Raw genomic sequence first — 18,240 nt, forward strand, 5'->3', positions numbered from 1 at the left:
AACAAAGAGCCACGATATTTACTGGACATAACCCTGTTTCACTTTTTCGTGCTTCTGAAGCTAAAATTAGCGCTTTGTAATATCTATTTTACTAAGCCATGTAGTTCAAGTTGTTTCTAACTTTACCTCTCTTTGTTTCTTTAAAGCCTAGCTGGGATCGAAATTTTTGTGCTGATCAGAATTTTGATGATTTCTTATAGATTTTTTTGGATACTTTTCTGATTCGTTCAGTGCTTCCCGTCGATATTTTTGATAAATTCCAGGCTTTTTCTAGGATACTGCGGAATTCACTTTGCTTTGAACCTTTCCGAGCGGTATGTGGTACAACTTCACTGAACATGAGTGATATAAAACATCAATCACGAAGCAAAATTGCAAGACAATTGAAATCTAGTAGGAATCAAATCATACATTGCGCTATTTTTTGCTTTGCTATTACAATATGAAGAATAAAGACTATTATGTGCCGATATTTCACCTCCACTCCCTCTGCATCATTGGATCTCTAGCACCTGTTTCTATTAAAATTGGATAACTCCATGAAAAATGCACATTTCGATGTACGTATATTTGCAATACATAAATAAATGACGCAAACTCTCAACTCTCAATATTCATTTATAAATGGCAAAAAAATTAAAAATAAAATTTTGTATTCAAACTTGAAAAAGTTCTGAACAGTAAACACTAGAGCCTAAAATATGGTCATTGCTCTTCGCTTTGCGCATTTACCTATCTTGTATCTTGGATTTTGCGGGCTATATCGGATTATTGATTTGAATTGAGAATAAAATTGTATTTTTAGCAAATGCATGCGCATTGATTCGGATAATCTAATAATAAAGTGAACATAATGTACAATTGGAAATATTGAGCGCAGCTAAATTAGACTGAACAGCTTTTTTTTTGGAAATCAGTATCTCGTTTTCAATCTTATTGAAGCTTTTTTATTGTCTGTTGTTCAATCAATTTGTCATAAATTATAAATTTACTTGCAAACGATGGAGTCTATTGAATTTTCGGAAAGCGATGAAGATTCCAAAAATCCATTCCATGAGGACATAATTTTACTTTCAGTTTTCATAAAATATGGTATACTCATTTGGAGTGTCAAATTAACTAGTAGTTTTAGAAATTATCCTAACTTTCAAATTAATTTCAGGAGGAAAACTCACGGCGATTTTCTTATAATCTAACTTAGGCCCCGAAGTGCATACCATTCCAAAATGTGCTTAAATAAAGTATGTAACAACATTTTACAACGGCTTTTGATAATTTGCTGCAAAATCAACTTTACGATTGTCTCAATTTTCAAAAACAGCATCTACAGAATATCGATGATGACTGGTCTTCAAAAAAGGAGCAGAGAATTGGGAGCAGAAGGTGTCAATCTTCATTGCAAAGTAAGTTTGGGCATAAAAAAATAGTAATCCATTGTTTCGATCATCGATCGTAACATTTTAAATCAAAATCTTTTCCAGTAGTAAGTGTGGGAACGCTAAGTGCATGCCCATGCTAGTGTGCAATTAAATGCATTTTGTGTAATGAGCTGGCGCCAGCACTGCGGAAGTTTCATTATAAATTGCCGAGACTGTTGCGTGGCGACATTAGCGGGAGAGGCAGCCTGAAATTGTTATTCATGTGCGTGGCAGGGACAATGTTCTTTCCTCCACATAGACAGTTGATGATGAAGTGCGGGCGGCTTGTAATACAAAAACGGTTCTTTTCTTTCTCGTTCTTTTCTGGCGAGCATGTGACCTTCTGAATGGGAATTCAGTTTTTTAGGGCAACTTTTGGACTTCTGGGTAGAAATGTCAAGACGCGTGGGTCTAGCATAGAGGGAATAGGAGGAAGGGTAGTTTCTTCTTCTTCTTGTCATTTGGCGACATGGTAGATGGGCGTGCATAGTGATGAAAATGCGTTACCTCGTTTTTTCCGGTCCGGTTCGGTCCGAAGGTCGACGGGCCTTCAATTTTTTGAGTGGGACTTAGAAGTGAGACCAGCCAAAATTTTTTTCTACTACTTTAGAATACCATAAATAAAAAATTCTATTGATACTGTTATTTTGGAAAGCATATGGTTAGCTGGAACGAGGAACAAAGACTCACCGATGAAAAGAAAAGAGGGCTTTGTTTCCAAGCGTCGTTAGTGAGTCGAACGACAGGAAAGCGATTTAATTCTTACTCGAAATTCGGCGCCGTTTCCAGGGTCTAACCCGATTCAGTCTTAAATTAAAATTTCTATCTCGCGGTACCTCTTGAGCGGTTTTCTATTACCCCCTCCGGAAGTAAAAACACAGCAAGCGGTAGCTCCAATGTGATTGGAAACGGGAGGCAGTGTGGTCTTTGAGTAGAGAAAGACCTATACTACCTTGTGTAATAAAGTAAACTGTAGTGTTTTTTGGTAGACTTGTTCCGGTAAATTTTCAGTGTTGGATGGCCCACGGGAAATCGTTTTCAATGTTCAAGAACTGAAGTAAATTTAATTGGTTTTGTTTTCGGCAGCGGGGAAAATAAAAACGAAAAAAAGATTGGATGCAAGTAGTAAATTTGTAATGATCCATCGAATGGCAGGATGGCTAAATAGTCATCCTGGTTCACCGCAATAAACCACGAGGGCTGAGCTATCCAAAATTCTAATGACACTGGCAAAATTGACAGTGAAGTTCCGCGAGCAGTTAAGCTCAGCTCCACTTTAATATCCTGCCAACATTCCATTGCATGACTCTGTGCTTGCCAGATTTGGAAACGTCAGGGATATTTTCGCCCCTTTCAACGAATCTAGCGGAAACTTACACGAAGTAAAGTTTGGAAAAATTACAAGCAAGCCATGTGAAAATATTCCGTTAAACGACGATTGCTTTTCTACGTAGCTAGTAGGTCACGGTGTATACTATTTAATATATCCAACTATTCACATTGCTTGATACCCCATATCCCATATTCTGAGAAAAAAAATAATATGTGTTTTCCGCTTGAGGGGCTCCTCCTTAAACTCCGCACAAAATCGCGGTTTTCATTTTATGTATAGGATTTTCAGGCTGCGTATGTTTACCATTTCCGAGCGAAGTGCGTGTGACAGCCAGTCAGATGGAAAAACAGAAACCAATATGGCAGAAGAAAGCCGATCCCTCGATGGTGCATTATTTGATCACCGTTGCACTTAATATTACAAGCAGCCTGGAGAAAGGCGTGTTTAACGGGTACATAGCTCCAGAGAATACCCGTTGCAAGGGCACGGAAAGCAGCTTTACAACCTAGGCAGGTTGGGCATTCATCAGTTCACAGTGGGATATCACAGGGACTAACACTGATCTCATTCAGGGGAAGCTCTACGATTCTATGATCTTGGCTTTTCCACTCGCTAGTAATATTTAATAAGCTTGAAATACCGATATATCGGGAACCACTTGTGCCCTTCAACAATGTTAAAAAGTTTTGTTAAGCCTCAAAAGGAGAATCTGACTTGAATAGAACAGAAAAACTGATTCCTGAGATATAGTATTTGTTTAATAAAGAAAATTTTATCCAGCAAAGCAAATCCCTTCTTTTTCTTTTCACATAAAGGACTGGGTACCAAACTCATTAGAAAAATGGCTAATTTGACGGCAAATATCATTTTACCGGCTGAGGCAGCGCTCAAACTACTGGCAGTTAGTGTAGTGAAAATAAACTTCATTATTTCCCAACCCAAAAAGTAGGTTTCCTTCAGGACCTGTTTCAGATGTTTGGAATCCTTCCTTCAGGAATCTGGAATCTGGTTTTTTGACGGCAATACAGACCGGCTACTGCGATAGGGCAAATAGGTCTAAAAAATTTCAAGGAGAATGCCTGCGAGGTTGACTTGAAACGTGTGTTCCGCAGGGAAAAAAGCGTCAACTGTTGGTATGTTGCAGGCAGCAGCAGGTGCCCATTATGTAGAATAGTCTTAAACATAATGAAGAAGTAAGGTTGGTATAAATCCACCTCAACCATTAAGAGGCGGCGAAGCACCCATTCTCACAAAACATCCGTGAGAAGAAAACAACATAATCAGCAAGCATTAAAGCATCAGCAGCACTCAACTTGCGCTAAGAATGTAGCTAGCAAGGCGATACTATTAAAAACTCCGATAATAAACCCCCTTTTCGAAGCATAGGCACTGGTTCAAAAGTCGACTCGACTAATGGTCTGCTTTGTTAGTGAGCACAATACTCATAGTGAACATCAAGAAATTTGCCCCCAGATCGAAAATGAACTACGCAGTGATGCGCATTCCCACGGATGGGGAACTGATAATCAAGGTTGGTCCTTGAAGATATGTGATGGGTATGCGTTCGTAGAAGTACTGTACAATGATGCGGATTCAGAAAATTTTAATAAACGTTGGCGGGAGAATCCAATTGAATCTGGACTTTGAAGTCTATTAGAACACTTCATTCAAGACCGTAACGTTACACTATAGGAGGTACACTGTAGGAGGCAATGTGGGCAGCACTGCACTCCCCCGAGATTATTAACCTGATTATTCACAGCTGAGTCGACTGGTATCCCACATCCAGGTAGCATACAAACCCCTCTGCTATCAGTGGGATTTGAAGAAAGACCTTCTGCTACGACAGCCTAGCCCTCTAATCACTGAGCAATTCGCTTCAGAAAAAGTAGTGCAAGTAATGAGATATAATACATGATGAAGATATGTGACGCTGCCAAGCCGGGGCGGCGAATCCTTATCCATAGGCCGTTAAACTCTTGATCAGATTAGGAGTTGGGGGCTGCATACTTTCGAGCAACAAGGCGGTGGTAAGTATTATAGAATGCGTATGCGAATCTTCGAAGTATGCTTGAGTGCCCTATATGCACCAGTAAACGAAAATGTTCCGTAGAAGGTTGTTCGATAGCAGATCTAAACTCTTGGAAAACGGCATATATGGCTATGTGGATATGGAGCTCTTTTCCCGCTTAAAAGGAACCACAAAAAATATGGAACACATTCATTATAACAGTAGTAACTGAGGAGGAGCCTATGGAGATTTGCGGTAAAATTGGAGTTAATAAAGTTTTCGATTTGAACATTGTCTCCATTAGCGCCCTTAAGCTTACTGTTAAGATCACGCTTAACTGGTTTGTAAACGTATTTGAGGCATGCATGATAGAAAGGGTTCCTCCATCCGGTAGAAGAGGCAGAAAGAAGTTCTGCTATTAAAATTTATAAGGAAACGGGAGATGCAGATGATCATACCGTTCGATTTGCCTAATAGACATGATAGGAAAGATGTCAGAGAGAGTAATTCATAATAGAATTTTCCCGATCATAAAATATAGGGTTAGCCCATGGGAGCGGCAGTTTAGCTTTCGCCAAGTTGGCTATACAATGGACGTCAAAGATGTGGTTTACCGATGAAATGTTTTGAATAAATTCAATCAGCTGGAAACGAATAATAAATTCATTGGGTAAAACGAGTGCCCTTTGTTTGGTACGGACCAGGGATTGTCACGGTAGCATTCTCTCTTGTGAAACGTGATGTATGATGGAGTTAGCATCCTTCCCGTGCCAACAGACACTACGATAATCGGCTTTCTGAATGATTTGGCTGTGATTGTCGTAGCGGAGAAACCCGAATATGTTAAAATATACGCTAATGAGACCATCAGTTGTGTTGACGATTTTTTTTCGAGAGAAAAGGAAATCAGAAGATTGTTGGAAAGCCAGTCTAGGTTCATCAAAAATTGTTGAGGAAATGTTACAGTTAGAGCAGAAATGGTGGCCAGTGAACTGGTAGTAAGAAGGCGGAGTTTCGCAAGGAAGCGTAATGCTTGTTCGTTTCAAGCGTAGTTCTTCTAGCGAAGTAATGCTTTGTGGCATTTCTGAAGGGATGGTAAAAGAACAAAGTGGGGCTGGTTCTAGTTAACGAAAGCCCCACACACTACTGCAACTTGGTGCATCACTACTTTTCAAACAATGAATCGATTTTAATAAGGTTTTGTTTTCCACGAAGTATTAAAAATACCTAAAAGTGTATTGTGTTGCTTCATTACATTGACAACTTCTTTGCTCAAAAGAGCAGTTGAATATATACCTTTAAAACCAAATAACACCGTTAAAAGGGAGTATAAATGATGAAAAGCTATGACAAAAATTGAAACATATAATTAACCAGTATAATAAGAATAACAGTAGACTAGAAATTCGTGGAAGACAATAGTACTTGACTAAATTGGCTCAACTAAACATGTCACAGTCGTTATTGTCACATATCAAATCAGTGAATCAAAACCACTTCGATGGGTAGATGAGTCTCCTTGTTTAGCCGTGTTTGAAACATCACCATATCCAGTTCATAATTGGACTAATTAGAACTATTCTACAAGATAATACGAGAATAATTAAAGTGATTATCCGGATCGTGTTTAATTCCGCTAGATTTAATTCGAATCTTCGTTCGGCCCCAACAGAGTTCTCAGTTCGGTGTTTACGTTATGTCATACTTTCTTCATTTTCTTGTGTGGGCATACTCTATGTTATATGGATGTATCTGCATATTGCATTCTTATATCCATTTCTATTCCAACGGATATCTCTGTAGCCACCTCTACAGTACTCCCCCATAGCTTGCTTACACACTTTCAATTGATCGACTTTTCTAAATCAACAATAGTGGATCTATCTATCTAAGCTTAAGAACCTCCAGCTTCACTTCAGATTGCCTTTATTCATTGTACCCGTACGTCAGTACACATGTGTCATACTCATTGTATGCCGTATGAATGTACGGGCACTGAAAAGGTATAGACCCGTTCTAGGGATACACGTAATTTAATTGAAAGCATAATAGACACTATTGTTGCACTAATGATTGAAACAGCTTTCTACAGAGGTAATAGCCTTCGAGCACGTATCACATTACGAATTAACACATCTTCTGTGCAATTTAATGATTGAGCTGAATCCCTTATAGAGAGCATCTGATTAATTGAATTAGTAATTTGAGAGCGTAAATTGTAGGATCTGCATAATATACAAGGACTCAATCAAATTAGTAATGGATTGTAAGGAGATTTGAAGTTTTTTATGAGGCGTCAGCTTGGAAGCTTAATGAATCTGTTTGGAGAAACTATTATATTATCAGATAACATTCAGTGATGTAGGTCCTACACACAGCAGACAATGGCAATGTTAGTGTTCTTACGATTAATATTTTGGATAATTAGTTGTGCAAATATCAAGATTGAATGGCTACGATGAATTACTTGGGAGGAACCAATCCTTTCAACTAGATTTTGCAAAATCACGGTTGGTTGCACAATGTTTCAACTGATATGAGCGTTTTCTACTAGGACAAAGGAGGTTATACCACCATAGGTTATTTTCATATTTCTAAGAAAAGAATTTGCTCAGTTATGTGAGTTGGTATGATACAACTTTAATTTGCGTGCAATCTTCATGTAAAAAGAACGATTCAATGAGTTTAAAATTAATTATAATTATAATCATTGGCACGACAACTAATTGGATTTGGGCCTTGAAGTGCATTAGAGCATTACCTTCAAGACCCGAGTCTGCACGTGGACTCATCTCAACTGGCAGTAGGTAAGGAAATCTTACCATGGGTGTACCTGTTTTATGTGTATTCACCTTGGTTGTTGCGGTTAGCCCACTAGTAGGAGCAGGGGGACCTTCGGGTCTCAAAGGCTGGTGCCATAGTCCATACTTCGGTAGAAATTTAGGTACATCTTGCATCCACCAGTATGAATGCTGAGCCATGCACTCCGCATAGACTGGTACCGTTGTGCTTGGCTCAGTGGCGCGCTGATTGTGATCACAAAATCAATACGTGTCTTAAGAAGATCGTGGGATTAAGTCCACGAGACTTGTGCCCACGTAAATCGACAGAGACGTGACTCTTTGTTTAGGCTGTGAGCAAGAATTTTATTTGCATTTGCATCGCTGATAAAAATTTTCAAAAATGCTCACACCCAAAAATATCTCAAATTCACGTCTCAACGCTTTCCACGTCCAGAGTTGAGCTAGTGATGCCGCTTGACTTGCCGGTACGTGGGTGGTGCATTCAGTTTAGCTAGCGGTCGGGTGCACTACGGGCTGTTCGGGCGTAATAGGCAGGCCAAACTGAACGTGGATGACGGCCCTAACGAACGATTATAGGGCTACGGTACGCAGTAGGAGACAATGAAGTCAGCATGCCGCTCGTCCGTGATTATTATTCTGATTAGACTCACACATAGCTGAGTCAACTGGTATCCCTTTGCCACCAACGGAATTTAAACAGAGACCTTCTGCTACGAAAGTGTGACCCCCTAACAACAAGCAGCAAATTTAAAAATTTAGGGTAAGATTAAAGCCTCGTGGTTTTGTTCATTTGGCTGGTCCATGCTTGTCGGTCAGCGGCTAATCGGCCGAGATACTAGGGTTTACTTCCTGTGCATACAGTCGATATGGGTTGTCAAGTTCTACCGTGAGTCCCTTCAACCTAGGAAACTGGATGCTGTGACAATAGAATATAATTTCTTGGACTGAGGGAACATAATGTTAAACTTTTAAGGAGGTTTTCCTGCTAAACTTTTAAGGAGATTTGCGAAAATCTTAATTGGACTTATCAATTACCAGAGAGATAACAGGCAAGGTAATTATACCTGGGAATATAGATTACCGGGTAATTACCGTCATTGGCGACAGGCCGAATTATTAAACGTGGCTCACTGGTCAACTTTTTAGGAATACTCCGGCTACAATCTTTAGCTCGGGGTATGCCTCTGGCCTAAGCTAAAACAATTAAGATGATTTTGCAGGGAATCTGATTGCAGGCAAATAGCTTGACCGTCATTTTAGTATAGGGAAAACATGAACGGCTATCAACCCAGGGCTAGCCTCTGCGAAGATAAAGATGGAAACATCATCAAACGCCGAGCATCATATTTTGAAGAGCTTCTGAATCCGACACCCGGCGCCCCATTCAAGTAGTCCAAATCGGTACTGGTGATCCTGGTCTCACTATACATCCTCCGACAGCAGAAGAAGTTGATTTCGCCATGCGGTCATTGAAATCAAACAAAGCGCCGGGCACGGACGAGATTTCAGCCGAGCTGTTAAAATCCGGGGGAACTGGTCTACTAAATGCGATACACCAATCAAACACGCACTGGTTTGAAGCAGGGCGACGCAATGGCGCCGACGTTCATCAACCTAGCATGAATACGCTATCCGAGTAATGGATACCAACACAAGCGTACGCAGAAGACATCAGCATCTTGTCCTGAAAAATGACTGACGCAGAGGAACTTCTGAATACTCTTGACACTGTTGCGAAAGAAATTGAACTACGCATTAATGAGGACAAAACGAAAATAATGATGCGTAGGGCACCGCTACATCGAATTCGTAGACAGTTTTACCACATATATCTGGGTAGCAGCCTGTCAAAGGACGCTAATGAGACTGTAGAGATCAAGCGACGGACAGAGCTAGCGAATAAGATTCGATTCTTCTCATAATGAAATCAAAGTTTCGCGTATTCAAAACTATCATACGACTAGTACTATATTATGGGTGCAAAACCTGGAGCCTCCCCAAAACCTACGAAAATTTGCGAAACACGTTTAGAAGGAAAGTCCTTCGGCGAATTTTATGAGCAGTTCGCTACCGGGATGGATGACCCATTCGGTACAATCATGAGTTGTATGAACTTTACGGTGAGCTAGAAGTCTCGAAATTCGTTACTCTACAACGCCTTCAGTGGGCAGAGCATGCCTAACGAGCGACGATCGCATGCCTCAAAAGGTTAAAAGGTTATGAACGGACGACGTGTCGACGGAGCGAGACTATGAGAAAGATCGAGAGAACGGTGAGAGAGCAGAATATATATGGACGCCGAGCAAATACTGGGCTTCCAAGATTGGAGGGCGCGCTCACTTGACCGAGATAATTGGAGGACAAAGATCCAGGCGGTCAGGTTCCGACGACGGGCTGTAGTGCCACGATGATGATGTCAACAGTTATGGTTGTGCAGGTGACCTTGTTTTACATGCTGGAGATGAAAAAACACAAACAGCAACAGGTCCTAAATTTCAGATCACATAAACGAAACCTACCTCTCTGCAGACAAAGCAGTTACGGTCATGCTACTAGCGGTCACATACATGCCAAGACCTTGCATCGTGGCCACAAGGTAGAGCCGAGATTGCCTTTGCAAACTGTAAGAGTTAATTTCTGCCCCTTTGGATGATGGCAGAGGCAGCAAAGAGCAGCATAAGAAAAGGTAATGGATACCCTATTGAATTCGATGCCGCAAATATGTGATTACTTTCGAGATTGTCATCAGAGAGTGGCTGCATGGAAAATATTTGCATCCGTTTCTCAGGATTCATGAAGGTTTTAAAAGCAAAGGGATCTATTTTCTTTTAAATGGATGGGAATTGTCATATAAAGAGGGGGCGGAAGGCCTCCCTGGAGTCAATCAACGGCTCCATTTTCCTCAATAAATTGAGATGGAAAAGATTTTCTTAACTGGTCACGTCCCATCAAAGTCTCAGCATTGTAGTAAGAAAGTTAAAAGTCTTCATACATCTGCCATTCAAATGGGGGTAGGAAAGAGACTTTTCATAAATGCGGTTTTTTATGTCGTTTGTGAGGCAAAGAAGTAAAGACTCAAATTTTAGGGAAATAGACCTCGTTCATAGAATTAGTAGAAATAATCCAGTAATTTGTCATATTTTGCAAAGTTACTAGTAGTGTTATGTGTACACATTATATTTTTTTAAATTTTAGGATCACGTAACGTCAATATCATTTTATGGATTCTTTTTTTGTTGGTCCACATCAGTTAATTATATCTCCTGGGACGTTTACTTTATACATTGAGAAGGTATTATACAAACTCAGTACTCAAACACCATAGATGCTGTGGTATACTATCCTTTCGTAAATGAAACATTTCCTGAGTAAAACATAAATTCACTTCTAAGGTCAATAACTGACCCTTCAGTCATTTTGGGTTTTGAATGTCCACGCACAACATGGATGTCCTTTTGCTTTCAATTTCAAATATTCTCAAATTATTTTCGCAAATCCACAGAATTGAGAGGGGTGGAACTACAGAGCCATGATACGTTCCTCAATTTCCCAATAACGTTGTGATATAAAACGGTTCAAGGCCTGGATTGATGCATGTATAATTACAAATTGATACACCAGAAGCATTCAAATCATTCATCTGAAAACCTCTGCAATGAATCTAAACGTTTAGTTTCCATAATTTTCCAATATCTTTCCGTATATCAAGGTTTGATTGACTGATTTTCAGCGGAACACAAAGTACTTAAGAGTATCACTCATGCATTTGTTTCGAAAGGGGTAAACCCATCCAACCGCAAACATATTAGATTTTCAATAAACTATAATTCCACAAGCCTTTCATGTACGAACGTACGTAACTAGTCAATTTCCAGCTAACACCTGATTCAAATGCAATATTGAAATATGCATGACATGTTTCCATGATTGCCTCAATGCTGTTAGAGCCAGTGTGCATACTATGTGCATCTAATATTCAATATTTTGATAATAATTGAAATTCAAGCTTGAAAGCTACACTTTGAAAATTGGAAATTGCTTATTTGAAAATTTCTATTTTGTTTTGAGGTGTTGGGGTGGAATAGCTGTCATAAATGAATGGCTTCACATATTCTGTGGAACCTCCTTCTTCACCTATAGATTTATAACTATAATGATATGAAATCGTTAGGAATTGTTTAAATGCCCTTATCGTTTGAATTCGAATAGTGGATTCATTTTCAAACCATACATACACATATGTATGCCATTATTTTCCTTCACTCTTATTACATGCATCATGTATATCCTTCTCTATCGCAAAAGCAAACGGTATTCAGGTGGAGTACAGTCTTGAGAAATCCATTTCTTACTCTGGTATGGAAAATAGTAGTTTCTTTTTGCAGTTCATGGTAGTCCCGTCAAGAGAAAGTCCGGGCCCGAGGTAAAAATTATGCGCGGGGTGAAAATGATCTAAGTGTGGGGAGAAAAATACGTGGGCCCGTTTATTATTTGTTGCTTTCGTTTAAATTTCTGCTCGGAGAACCTATTGAGCTCCTGGTCCGAGGGGGAATCCACCCCTTTCCACCCCCTCTTGTTAGGTCTGGGTAGATAAACTAGTTTCATCGTCAGTAGAAAAAATATACTATAAACTATAACTGCCATATACAATTAGGCATGCCTGTCAGTTACGCCTGCGCAGTTCATGGACTGGAAATACCATACATATATCGGCACGCTAGACGACACCATCAGTACAACACTGGTCGTGAATGGCGTCGAGAGGCAAATTTGAGGTATTTTTGTGTATGAGCATCCGAATTGTTTGTCAATCGATCTCTGGCCAAACAGACAGGCTAGTCGGGTCCCGCACACCTTCGAGCTGCCAGTCGATTATGGACTGTTCAGACGTGACTGGCAGATAGGCTGGATAGTGTGTGGTAACTATAATGTACTAGCAATTTTCAACGTTTACTACTGTATTGCAGTGCATCGCACTGCCATCCATATAGATGATCGGTTTTTCTGCGTAAAACTGCCTTTACGAGAGGTCTTTCTCTTCAGTCCGAACTAACTTTTGGCATATTGAATACATCCAGAAACCGGCACCCAGGATATAAACCAGTGTGCTTGGTTTATCCTAACCAACTACCATCCGTAAGCGAATTCGGCAGTATCCTGGGTTGAGCAATATAATATTGACGGTTTGAAGTTAGCATCTTTTTATGTTGTTCATGGGCAGAGATGCTATAATGGCAGGAAGAGCGGGTCCATGCCGAGTACAACAAGCCAGGAATGGAAAGGTTTGAGTATTCTTATGAGAGCACAACGATTCCGTTTGTACAAAGCTGGTAGTGTGTAAACTTTGAGTATGTAGGGCCAGTTACTTCGATACTGATATCATATGTACGATATCTCAGGCTATAGTAAATTTACACGAGCCTTCTATAACTTTGTCAATAAGAGTAAGATTTTTATCAAATTTCCCCCAGTATTTCCCCCCATATTATGATTATGTAATATTATTGAAAAATTTTATTACTCAAGGCTAAGCATAAGCGAGTTCCCGGGTAAATACACAAAGTAAAATAATTTTTAATTTATTTAATTTAATTTTTAATTAAGTTTGCCCTAGAAAAATCTAAGAATGAGTCCTTGATTTAAGTAGACACTTTCCAATCCCCTCCCCATTTTGCAACTGAAGTCAAAGCTAGGGATTGCTTTGGAAAGTGCTAAGCGCTACTTTTTATTTGAGACCCCACATGGATATATTCAGTTCAACATTTACACTCTTCTTTTGCATGTATGAGAAGCTCCTCCCTCCCTCCTCAAGGAGATAATATACAATTAAAACTTTCTAGAATATAATTTTTCTAGTCCTTGATCGATACTACAGGATGGACCAAAAGTCTTTTTACTTTTCAAACAAGGATTAAAAAAAAAACTAGATAAATTAGATAAAAAGTGTCTATTTATTATGAAAGTATACTAATAGGGATTTATTTTTTAAAAACTACATCATCCATATGTGACCCATGGTTATTTTGACACTGTTGTAACCTGGAGCGAAAATTTTCAATGAGGGTTTTGCAGGTGTCTTGTGAAATGTTCTGCATTTCCTCGCGAATGAGTTCCTTTAACTCCTCAAGAGATGCTCAGTCGCTGTTACAAGCATTACTTTTAAGGTATCCCCAAAGAAAAAAATCCTATGGGATTAAATCTGGGCTGTGAGGTGGCAAGGTAATGTCACCTCTTTTGGATATCACTTTTTGACTAAAAATTGCGCGAACAGCAGGTGTGACATGTTGCCCCATCGATCATTGATTAAAATCATCGAAATTCTGTAGCGCTGGAGCCAAACAGGTCTGTTGCATGAAAATATAACGCTCTGTATTCATTGTCACAATATGGACCAATAATGCCTATTGCTGACAAGGCTGCCCATACAGTAACTTTAGGTGAACGCAGGGGTGCTGATGCTTCAATTTAGGAAATTTGTCATTCCAACATCTGCAATCTTATCTGCTTACGTGTCCAGTTAGGTGGAAGAGTGTTTTGACTGAGTAAAAAATGTTGGTATAGTCGAAGAATCGATGTTTTGATAGTCCTCGTGAACGCAGAACACACGTTGCGTTTCGTAACCCCTCCGCCCCACCCCGCTGTCGCTGTTCGATGCGTCTATCGATTCAGCAGTAAACGGACTTCTAGTCCATCCTGTATTATTATGTATTATATGAAGAATATTTCACCAAAGTGAAAGTCGAAAAATTCTAAAACGTGCAGTCCTCGTGCAGGTAATTTTACTATGTGTGGATAGGGAAACTAGCTTGGATGATTGATTCCAAAGTGTGACAGTTAATGTTTCTTCCAATTTCTTTTACAGTGACACTGTTACATTACGAAAGCACAATGGATGCTCAATTTAAAAAAGATCCTGACCAATGTCAGCAGTTCGGGTAGTAGGTAGACAGGCAGGGAGAGACTATTCAACAACGACAAAACGCCAAGATTGCTTGGCCATCAATATGCTCCTGAAAAATGATCTGAGAGAATTGAAATGGGGCAGAGTGTTCTGTTCAAATATGACGCAAATGGATGAAAAAGGTCTTTACTCTCAAAAATCAGGTGCAGAAGAGACTATGTGAACAATACCTTCAGTGCTTTGTAAAACATTTTTTGAAAGTCCAGGTTTATAGACGCTTCTATATCTTCTCTATATGCACAAATTAATCGGGATCGCGCTCTCTAAGAAGGTAGGTATCATATATCTGAGTCGGAAAAAGAAAAAGCGAACAGAAGCGTGGACTGGCTCTTTAAATCACTAAGTACCAATCTAACAGAAGATGTTTGGGCTTCAACACATTCAACGGCAGTTGTAAATAGAACACCGTGCGCGACCGTCCATTTTGACAGAGGAAAATGTACTGGCACGTTGCCAGCATTGCCCTTGGATTCGACTTCAGGCACTGGTTGGCATTGAAGTTCATAATAGCTGTGAAAATGTCAAAAACAACGTACTAACTTCCCCTTTGGTAGAAAAGGATATGGTGGTCATCCAGGCCGGGTTTTTCCAAAAAAATTGGCCAAAACCATCATCACAAATGCCATCTGTTAACAAGGGATGAAATTTGATTACATATCTAATTGTCAGATATGGCGAGGCTTAGCGTTGTAAAAACTAAGGTAAATAATAAAATGATCGTCTTACTTATACTCGACTATGTTATTCATAACTTATTGCATGCAGGATTCAGTAGGCGAAGGAACAAAATCATTTGTTACAGACAAGATGAAGTAAATATTTATTGTTTGCGGGTTCATACCTTGATTTAACTTTGACAGACCTAATAAGAGGTTCTATTTTTTTCCGTGGGCAATACAAATGTTCATAGGAAACTGTCATGAAACTCAAATTTGAGCCTTGGACCAGATGAGGAAACAACGACGGCGAATGTGTCAATGGGGGTGGATTTGGAACTTGCGCTCTTATATCAGATCTGAGACTATCAGAGCGCTCATGGGGTAGGCCGAAAAACATTCGATCAAGCCTCGGCAATTCGGAAAATGGAATTGTAAGTTTACGAGTTATTTGACTTCTGCAGTAGATTGATGGAGGCGCGGAGGCCTGGTCATCGGATGGCAAACAGCGGGAATAGCAGATCTAATTCAATTAGATTTATATCGAAAAGCTAAAATAAAAAAAAATTACCGGCACTAAATTAAGCAGAGCATCAACTCTAAGAAGCGATAAAATTGAGAAGAAGTGGGATCAGTTAAAATATGCGATTAAAGAAGAACCAATTGGTATGAACCTGGACGTAAAAAAAACCAAGTGATTTGATGATGAATGCCAACATGCGACTGATGACTGAAGAACATTACATACAAAAGCAGTATCAGGAGCGACCGACAATGGCAAGATGCGACAAACTTATAAAATTAAAACATACCAAGTTGTTATTCAGAAAATGCCAGTTCAAATGTCAATATAGATTATGTGAATGATATAAACGTGGATGCAATGTCAACACTAATTGCCAACGGAAGTAATAAAAGGGAGTATTACTTACTTCCCGGAAAGTAATGAAAAGAATGAAATCGGGGAAAGCCACAGGACTTGATGATGTCGCATTTGAGGTCTGGAAAGCGAAGAGCTGGAACCCAGTTGCTCAGTGAATTCTCTAGTCGGATTATTCAAGAAGGTAGAACACCATTTGACTGGCAAGAAAGTACCACAGTTAAAATATGGAAAAGGAAAGGTAGTCCAACAGAATGTTCAAATTATTGTCCGGTTCGGTTATTTCCCCACACCATGAAAATTTTTGAACGCATTCTTGACAACCGTATTGGCGAAATCGTTGAAAAAACCGTAAATCAAGCGTGTGGAAGTACTGACGTAAAGCACGCTGCACTCTCTTATTTCATTTCTGGATCTGGAAAAATCATTTGACCATGTGCCCCACGAACTCGTCTGGTATGTTCTACGACAGCACTTAGCGCCAAAAGAACTCGTGCGTTGGATTCAATTGCTCTACCACGATCTAAAAAGTAAAGATCAAAGTGTGGCAGGTGTATCAAAGCCGCTTCATGTCTCTGTTGGTGTTCATCAAGAAAACGCCCTCTCATCACTCCTCTTTGTTCTTGTTATGGACACTTTCACATGAGACATCCGACGTCCAGCGATCCCCATGAAATAGACATAATCACAGTCAGCGGCGGTGACCTCTCCAGAACTGAGCGATTTAAATACTTCGAGTCAATGCTAGTAGCCAATGAAGAACTGCGTTATTAAATCGCTTCACGCGTTAACGCAACCTGGATGAAATGGTGTTCCACAACTGGTGTTCTTTGTGAACGACATGTCAACGAACGTCTCAAATCTAAAATTTACCGCATTGTCGTCCGTCCAGCCGTTCTCCATGGTTCTAAGTGTTGGCCGACTATAAAAGACAATGAACGGCATCTTGCGGTAATGGAGAGAAGATGTTGCATTGGACTAGTGGGGTGGCACGTTTTGATAATATCCGAAATGAGGACATCCGCGATCGATATGAGGTTGCATCGATCGTGGAAAAACTCCTAGTGAGGCGATTTCGATGGTTGGGTCACGTAATTCATGTTAAGGAGAATTCATTTGCCAAGATTGGCCTGAACATCAAAGTCGATAATAAACGACGAAAAGGCCGGCCGGAACAACGGTGGCTTGGTACAGTGAATGGGGATTTAAAAGCCTCGCGATTGTATCCAGATCAGGCATTTGATAGAGTCAAATGGCGTTTGTGAATGGGACAAAGGCTGAAGAAAAAGAAGGAGAGAATGGAAGCCAATATCAGTGTGGGTAGGCTTGAATAACTGGCAGACGCAGCTACCTGACTGAAATGAACGGAGGACTATGTATACTACGGGACTTTGCATGTATACTACAGTGCCTCAGATATGAGATCTTTGAAAGAAAGAATTGCCTGGATTTTCTAGCATTTTATCTAACTAGACACTTAACACCTTTTTGGCGGTCGGATCATCCACCAAGTATGTACTCGTCTGGAGTATATCCTGGGTCGATGATCAGTCCGGGAATTCCTCGGCAAGAGTGAATAAAGCGACGTTCATTCGGTTTAGACGAGTATTGTATCAATCTAATAAAAGGGAGTGTTTGCCTTACACCCCAAAAACTAACTTCCCCAAGATTATTCCATACTGATTACGAAAGCCACTTAACAATTTGTCGTCAATTACATTGAGTATAACTTACGCACATTTACACATTTGTTGTGCAAGTTATGTTTTTATTCGAGATCTTGATCGGTCATTAAAAACCACATTATTACGTAAAAATCTTCCTACAGTTCGGACTAATTACATCAATTCCATTTCGATAGATCCCAATGAGCATTTCATTAATTGCGCCCATGCATTTCCTTCAAAGTTCGGGCATCATAACATAGATTTGCATAACTGCATGAATGTTCAGATAAACTTCATTAGAAAAGATAGCCTCCAAATTCAAATTTCGTAACGATCAACTTCCCGTTCGGAAGCAGAGACGATTATTCAGGTCTTCCGAATTTTGCATCTGCAGACACTGAGGGAAACAGGTTTTAATCTGGGAGACTTGTCGCTTTATTGAGACACTGTAACTTTGTTTATAAGCAAGAGTTGGATAGTATTCACCAACGAGAATCAATTACTGCCGTT

The 18,240-nt window shown here is 39.8% G+C and overlaps 1 protein-coding gene across 27 annotated transcripts in view; it reads right to left on the reverse strand.

Annotated features, from left to right (window-relative positions):
- LOC119649465 (sorbin and SH3 domain-containing protein 2) overlaps nt 1-18,240 on the reverse strand; it is a 410,936-nt gene that overhangs the window by 34,099 nt on the left and 358,597 nt on the right. The gene's annotated exons all lie outside the window — the stretch shown is intronic.

The sequence above is a fragment of the Hermetia illucens genome, chromosome 1, assembly GCF_905115235.1.
Source record: "Hermetia illucens chromosome 1, iHerIll2.2.curated.20191125, whole genome shotgun sequence".
In the NCBI taxonomy this organism is placed as follows: Eukaryota; Metazoa; Arthropoda; class Insecta; order Diptera; family Stratiomyidae; genus Hermetia; species Hermetia illucens.